Below are 8,964 nucleotides of genomic sequence, written 5' to 3'. Positions count from 1 at the left end.
TCCTTGAGAATCTAAAATCCAAAGCTTTCTTAGCTTCCTTTTTCTGAAACTTGTTTTTCTTCGATGGACTACCTCTTTGAAATCCACTACTTTTACTAGGTATGACACCATGCCTTTTCTCTTCAAATCCCAAGGAGTTGGCGACAATTACTTTACAGAGGAAAGCTACAATCACCAAATCTATCTGCGTACATTGTAAGGTATCTCGAAGCATTAATAATTTTCGTGGCAGGTTTTTCTCGAGAGCCAATTCTAATAGATGATAGAAACTGAATCTGTCACAGACAGAGGAACTGGTCACTGCCCAAAGCGAGGTCCGCGGCTGTGACTCCGGGGAGTTCAATCCCAATGAGTGTGGATGTGACAGGTGAGTCCCTGTCCCAAGCCCTACGGGTCGCGGACACAAGGAAGACCTAGCAGGGTGGGTCGCCCTCCCTGTGGGGAAGTGGCCGTCCTCTCACGAGAGCAGGAGTTCCGGCCGCCACTCAGTCCTGCTTGTTGCCAACACCAGCTCCATCTCCGGAGCGGTGCCCTCCTGCGCCCATTCTCGGATGACCTGGAGCACAGCAAGCTCCAAGTTCGCCGAGCGCCTGGACCGCTAGGGTCTTCCCCACTCCACCTCCCAGGGGAACTTGTCGCATTTTCCCAAGTCTCAGGACCCCCGTGTCTTAGCCTCCGCCCGCGCCTGCACTGCGCTTGAAGGTGGCGTCCTTTGGAAATACTGGTTTCTAGTCTCCACGCTGCAGAGACGCGCAAGGCCGGAGTCGCCTTGTGACCTCCTCTCGCCCCCAGGACGCATGAGCTCCGGAGCCCTTTGGAACCGTCATTTCCCAACGACCCTAACGGTTCCTACGGTTTCAAACAGCGCAGGCACAGCTACGGCAGCCCGCGGGGATGCCAGAGACCTGGCTGGCAGGCTGGAGCCTCACCCTACTCCTCTAGGGTTTTTTGTTTTTTTTGAGTTGGAGTCTAACTGTCGCCCAGGCTGGAGTGCAGTGGCACGCCCACTGTCACCGCAGCCTCAACCTGCTGGGCTCAGACGATCCCTTCGCCTCAACCTTCCAAGATGCTGGAACCACAGGCGCATGCTACCACCCCCGGCTAATTTTTTGATTTATTGTAGAGACGAGGTCTGTCCAAGTTGCCCAGACTGATCTCGAACCCGTGGGCTCAGGCAATCCCCTCACCTCAGCCTCCCAAAGTGTTGGGATTACAGGCTTGAGCCACCCAGTCCGGCCCCACTCCCCTAGTTTTAACCATTGGTGCGCACGAGCTGAGTGAAGAGCCTATGGGTCGGGAAGATGGGACAGGGAGGATATTGTCAGTCTTGCATTCTGCAAATACATCTTGGACATGAGGGCAGTTTCCTGCAGAATTAGACTATAATACAGCTATATGGTATTAGGATCTCAAATAAATTTTTAGGATATTTATTCATATTTGGTATTGCTCTATAATAGAAAACTTTACATGCAAAATGGAACTTTTTAACAACCAAAATTTAAAAATTAAGTGACAAGCCGGGTGCGGTGGCTCACGTCTATAATCCCAGCACTTTGGGAGGCCAAGGTGAGAGGATTGCCTGAGCCCCACGGGTTCAAGACCAGCCTGGGCAAATTTGTGAGACCTCAATACATCTCTACAATAAATTAAAAAAATTTAGCCAGGCGTGGTGGCGTGCATCTGTGGTTCCAGCTACTTGGAAGGCTGAGGTGGAAGGATTGCCTGAGACCAGCAGGTCGAGGCTGAGGTGGCCATGAGCGTGCCACTGCACTCCAGCCTGGGTGACAGAGTGAGACTCCGACTCAAATAAATAAATAGATAGATATCTAGATAAATAAATAAATAGATAATTAAATTAAAATTAAGTACTAAATATTTGAAATGATATGGCAGTATAAAATAACAAACTAAATATAGGTTTAGATGATTTGAAACCATAGCTGACATGGCTTGTTAGTATAGCACAGTGGTTGGGGCAAGGTTTTATACCAGCCTGACCAGGTTACACTGACGGTCCATAACCAGTGTATACATTCAGACGGATCACTTTAAACTCTCTGTGCCTCTAAGGTCTCCTTGTCTTGACAGCAACAATAATGCCAGTGCCTATACAATACTCCGTGAAAAACAATGAAAAAGTGCCACATGGATCCCATTATAGGAATAATTCATAAATTGTAAATGCTATTTAAAGTTAGCACTTCCAACTGTAGGTTTTGAAACCTCTTAACAAAATAAGACCTCGAGCAAAGTTTTCTCAATGAAAATATTGGATTTCAGTTGATATAATAAATACAGGAGCCCACTCCTGTATGTTCTCATGCAGGATCCTCAGACTCTCTCAGTCCATGGCAACTGGCAGAATGACCTTTAAGGATTTAACAACAGGAATGGTCTACATATCTCATACTAACTATGGTTGGAATCTTGGTGCAATTTCTCTTTTCGTTACCATTACCTCTTCCTTTACTACTTGGAATGCAGTTTGAGGTCCATAAGTGTGACTCTCAAGCACCTGATTATAGTCACTTCTTCATTCTTTTAAAAAGTGTCCCCAAAACAATGGCAACTTTTAGGTTGAAGCATTTTCTCAAATATTTTGAATACAAATTTGTTTTCTGTCCTCACAGGTTAATCAGGTTATGTCCATTGGCACCACGTTCCTCTTGAATGTTTTCAGACATCTCCACAAACCCCAAGACCTCCTGTGAGTAGAACTTAAAATAAGAGCTCACATATATGTTGAATTTTTCATTTTTTATGCTGACAAATATAACTTTTCCTATGTACATGGTTGTCAAATGGAGCAGTGAAAACACCACAGGGGGGGAAATGAGGATACTGTTCTCATGAGTTCATGACAAAAATCACAACTGATGATATGAATCATAATTATTATTCCCTGTGTTTCATGTTTGGCCTCATGACTTGGGCCAGTGACTACATAAGTTTCATTTTGTACAGACACAAGCAGCCGGTCAAGCACATTCACAGGAGCAACCTTTTCCCCAGCCACTTCTTTCAACTTTTGTGTGTGTGTGTGTGTGTGTGTGTGTGTGTACATATATATGCATAATTAAGAAACATATATAAGCTATAAGGGCACAACTCAGTGCAGTTTCACAAACAAACACACCTCTGTATGCAACACCAAGGTCACAAACAGAATATTGCCAGACTCATAGAAGCCCCTTGTGTCCCCTCTAAGTCACTGCCCTCAAGGCTATAGTTCTGTTTGGGTATATTTATAAGAGTGGAATTGTTGGGACATGCGTTTACATCTGTTCTAACATTTAAGGGATTAGATATCTTTGGCCTGTTTTGTATTTTATATAAATGGAATGATAAAGCAACAATTCTTTTATATTTCTCCTTTTTTTCATTCCATGTGATTTTTGTAACATTTATTAGCATTGCTGTATGGGATTCCATTGTATGAGTACTATACATTGCTGTATAGTATTCCACTGTGTTGAGTCATTTTACTGTCAAGAGGCATGTGAGTGGTCTTCAGACTGGAACTATTGTGGCTAGTGGTGGCATTTAAATTCTGTAATTTGTCTTCTGGTGATATATATAGAAATTTCTTTGGGCTATATTTGTAACAGTAGAATAGTTGGGAAGTAGTTTTATATCTGTTCAACTTAAGTAGATACTACCAAAGAGTTTCCAAAAAGTTTGTGCCAATCTTTTTTTTTTTTTTTTTGAGTTGGAATCTCACTCTGTCACCCAGACTGGAGTGCAGTGGCCGCTCCCGGCCACCGCAGCCTTGACCTGCTGGGCTCCGGCGATTCTTCCGCTTCAGCCTTCCAAGTAGCTGGAACTACAGGCACACGCTACCATGCCTGGCTAGTTTTTTAAAAATTTTTTTTATTGTAGAGATGAGGTCTCGCCTGCCCAGGCAGGTCTCGAACCCGCAGGCTCAGGCAATCCACTCACCTCAGCCTCCCAAAGACGTGGGATTACGGGCTGAGCCACCGAGCCCGGCTTGTTTGTGCCAATCTTAACACTCATTGGCAGCATATGAGATTCCTGCTTTATCCATCCTTGTCAAAACTTGGTATTTTTATTTCAGATTTCTGTTTGGTGTACAATAATAACAGGTAATGGTCTTATTATAATCTTCACAATTACTAGAGACATTGAACATGTTTCCTCTATTTTAAATATATTTAATAATGTTTGTTTCTTGAGGATTCTGTTGAGATGATTTGCGTATATTTTTTTCAGTTGTGTGATCCGTAAGTGTTCTTTTTGCTACATACGTCTTTCTCTGTCCCCCAACCCGTGTGTGTGTGTGTGTGTGTGTGTGTGTGTGTGTCTTTTAAAGGCAGCCAGATATTACTTTAATATAATCTAATTTTTAACGCCACTCATATCGTTAATATATTTTGAGCTGTTTAAGAAATATTTTGTTATTTTGAAACCCTTTTTGTTTTTCTAACGTTTTATTATCATTAAAATGTAGATCAGCAATCCATTAAGAATTTATCTGTTGTATGATGTGGTTTGTAGTTGAGGTTATCTGATTTTTTATTTATGACTGGCAAAATAAGTTTATTCTGAAAATGTTGGATTATGCTTTCTTTTTTTTTCTTTTGAGTTGGAGTCTCACTCTTTCGCCCAGGCTGGAGTACAGGGACATGCTCACGGCCACCCCAGCATCTACCCACTGGGCTCCAGCAATCCTTCCATCTCAGCCTTCCAAGCAGCCGGAACTACAGGTGCACGCTACTGCTCCTGGCTAATTTTTTTTTTTTTTGATTGTAGAGATGAGGTCTCGCCAAGTTGCATGGGCTGGTCTCGAACCCACAGGCTCAGGCAATAATTCACTTGCCTTAGCCTCCCAAAGTGCTGGGATGACAGGCTGAGCCACTGAGGCTGGCCAGATTGTGCTTTCCTTTCATTTGTTTTCGCTTATCATTGCTTCCCCAGGTTAGCACCACCTCATCCGTAGTGCTGACTTTCATGAAATATATTGGTAATCCTCTCCATTTCTGTGTACATCTGGATTTCTTTAGAAATTCCAAAGAAGTACAAAATGAAAGTTGTTCTTGAAGTCTAAAATCTTAAATGAATCTCTTTGTCCAAGGAATAATTGTTACCGTAATTAAAAAAAAATATGTTGAATGACAGAATGGTCTCCAAGGATTTGGCAGTAGGAATAATATTATTTTTATTTTTTATTTTAAAGAGTTAGGGTATAATTCAGGATTAAGTATACAAGTGATCATCACACTGGTAAAGTTTGGACCTCCCTATGGCCCCTACTTTGCCTGATTTGAGGACCCTTATTGATGTTGGATCCCTGCCCCCCACCCTGGCTGTATCCTGCTACTGCCAATCCCTTTCTTATTGTATTATGGTAAATGTTCAGGGTCTGCTTATGACTGATAACATGTGGTACTCCATTCTCTGTTTCTGTGATAAATCACTGAGTATGATAGACTGTAAATTCATCCAAGTTGCTGCAAAGTCCATATGTTTGCCCTTCTTTATGGCTGCATAATATTCCATCGTGTATATGACCACATTTTTTTTAATCCAGTGCAGTTTTGATGGGCTTCACGGTTGGTTTCATGTTTTTGCTATTGTGAATAGAGTAGCAATAAACATGCGTGTGCAGGTCTCTTTTTTGTAGAATGATTTGAGTTCAGGAATAATATTCTTATCACAGAACACAGTTGGAATCCTGGCAAATTTCTCTCTTCTTTATCATTATCTTTGTCTTTCCCACACTGAATGCAGTCTGAAGTCCACAGATGTGACTCTTAGACATCTAATTATATCCAACTCCTTGGTCATTTTCTCTAAAGAAATTCCTCAGCATTGATAACTTGTGGGCTGAACCATATCTTCAATGATTTGGAATGCAAACCTCTTTTGTGTTGAGAGAGTGGACAGGGGTATGCCTATTGGCACCATATATATAATTAGTATAGCATTTATAGGACAAATGTATCAATAGTATGTGGTTATGCCTAGTATGTGGAGTAGAGACTGGTTTAAAGAAACAGCACATTTGTATACGTAACCCTGAATTGTACCCCACATCTTTAAGATAAAAAATTAAAATTAATTAATTAATAATAAATAAATGAAGAAACAACAAATCCATTCTATAAAGTCATTACATTACAAATAGAAGCACTGGCCTTGTGCAGTGGTTAACTCCTATAATCCTAGCACTTTGGGAAGCCGAGGTGAGAGAATTGCTTGAACCCACAGATTTGAGACCAGCCTGAAAAACTTGGCGAGACCTCATCTTGACAATAAATCAATAAAAATTAGCCAGGCGTGATGGTGCATTGCTGTAGTCCCAGCTACTTGGAAGGCTAATTCGGAAAGCAGGTTGACGCTGGGGTGGCCACGAGCATGCCACTGCACTCCAGCCTGGGCAACAGAGTGCAACTCTGACTCAAAAAACAAAACAAAACAAATAGAAGTACCAGCATCAATTTCTAGATTAACTAGAAGAATCTGTCATTTTTCATAACTGTCACATAAGCCAATGTTACTTTCTCAATTCAGCAGTATTGAATAGTGGCCAGAATTATTGACACATTAGTTTTGCATTGATTTAATTGCTTATTTTCCTTTCACTTACTGACATTACTTTGGGTTAGGTTAATTCTTTACTACATATATTCTCTATTTCCAAGTCAGAGAATACATTCACATAGTTGGCAATACATACTCCTGTGAATATTCATTGTAACACTGGGTTATTTTTGTCACACTCAACTAAATCATAGTTGAGGGGCCAGTGGGGTGAAAGCAGCAGGAGCACATAGCACCTGTTCCAATAATTATCCTCAAGTGCAACTATTGAAACAGGCTGATGTAACCTAAAGACCAGTTTTACCTTGTAGCTACTGAAACAACCTGCCAACTCTAAGACTAGATTTACCTGATGCTATCCCTTACCAGTCAGGGCTCCTCAAAACTTCACTAGTGCCAATGAGTTTGTTTTAAAACAATACTAACATTTCTCTAATAAAACTACCTACTTTTTCTTTGCTCTTCAGACATACCAAAGACCAACTTGTCCGTGTATATGCACCATATTGCAATTTGCTTTTATATACATTCTCAAAAGGTTTTCTGTATTCATCTTTTGTGTGTGTGTGTGTGTGTGTGTGTGTGTGTGTGTGTGTGTGTGAGAGAGAGAGAGAGAGAGAGAGAGAGAGAGAGAGAGAGAGACTGGATTTCACTCTGGTGCCCAGGCTGGAGTGCAGTGGCATGATTACCAATCACTGCAGCCTTGAACTGTGCTTAGGCAATTCTTTCACCTCGGTCTGCTGGGTATCTGGGACTACAGGCACATACCACCACACTCAGTTAATTTATTTATTGCATTTAAAAATTTTTTATTTTAAAGATATGGTGTACAATTCAGGGTTAGGTACACAAATGTTTATTATGCAGTTACCTTTGTTGATGAGGCATGCCCCCTCCTCCCCTGGTAGTTTCCCCCTACTGCCAATCCCGCCCCTCCCTCCTCTGGCAGTTTCCCACTACTGTCAATCCCCCGCTTTTGTCTGAGTTGGAGTCTCACTCCTTTGCCCAGGCTGGAGTGCAGTGGTATACTCACAGCCATGCCAGCGTTGACCTGCTGAATCCCTTTCTTAAGGTATTATGGTAATTGCTCAAGGTTTACCTGTAAGTGAGAACATATGGTACGCAATTATTTGTTTATGTGATAGATCAATCAGTATTATAGACTCTAAGTCCATCCAAGTTGCTGTGAAGTTCATAATTTTGCCCTTCTTTAAGTCTGCATAATATTCTATCATGTATATGGACTACTTTTTAAAAATCCAGTCCTCTTTCAATGGGCAGTACGGGCTAGGCTAATTATTTACTACATGCATTCTCTATTTCCAGGTCAAAGAATACATCCACATTCACAAATAAATCTGTTGCTATTAGAACTGACATTTTTATTAAGCAAAGCCTGTATTAAGTACACCTATTTTATTATAGCCACAAAACTATTCCTCTTGGCATGGTTTCAAACAACAGAAAACCATTACTTATAATTTATCAATTCTATTTTATTATAAAAGCATGTATTCCTTTTTATAAATACTGTAATAAATCAAGGGACATTTCATCAGCCTTTGGGCATAAAAGCCTTTCAAGACATAAGTATCGAGAAAGGGTCAGGGCTGGCACCACTTGCTAATACTGAGTACCTGTTACCAGTAAACAAACTGTCCTTTCAGGCCCATCATGGTCATACCCGTCATCTGAAATTCTGATAAAACTGAGAAATATTGTTGAAGTGTTGTTCACTCAACATTCTACCTGATAGTATAGTATGTAACCTTTAAAATTTTTCCAGGGCCATTTTTATATAAGCACAATTTTTGCCTCATGAGTTTAAGGCAGAAATGAGCCATGATTAGACAATCTGAATCCATACAAGTTTCTGCGAAGTCCGTGATTTTGTCCTTCTTTATGGCTGTGTAAACTTTTTAAAAAACTAAGACACAAATGTATACATTAGTCTAGAGCTATGCAAGCTCAAGATAATCAGTATTACTGTATTTCACCTCTATGCCTTGTCCCACTGAATGGCCTTCAAGGGCAATAACATACACAGAGCTGTCATCTCCTCTGACAACAATGCTTTTTTCTGGACTATGTCCTGAAGAACTTGCCTGAGATTGTTTTACAGTTAACTTTCTTTTTAATAATAGAATAATAAAAATACTCTAAAATGATGGCAAAAGTATAATATAGTTTACATAAACTGGTAACACGGTCATTTTTTATAATTATCAAATGCCATTTATTGCACATAATTGTATTTGCTATACTTTTTTTTTTTTTTACCTAAAGTGGAAATTTTAATGTTTCTTCAGCCAGTCATATGGTATTTATTTATTTATTTATTGACTTTTTTTTATTATAAAGATGTGGGGTACAATTCAGGGTTAGGTATACAAACATTGA

The sequence above is a fragment of the Carlito syrichta genome, unplaced genomic scaffold (assembly GCF_000164805.1).
Source record: "Carlito syrichta isolate Samal-C Ts95f unplaced genomic scaffold, Tarsius_syrichta-2.0.1 Scaffold117137, whole genome shotgun sequence".
NCBI lineage: Eukaryota > Metazoa > Chordata > Mammalia > Primates > Tarsiidae > Carlito > Carlito syrichta.
The sequence above is the reverse complement of the archived record's forward strand: the minus strand, read 5'-3'. Positions refer to the sequence as shown.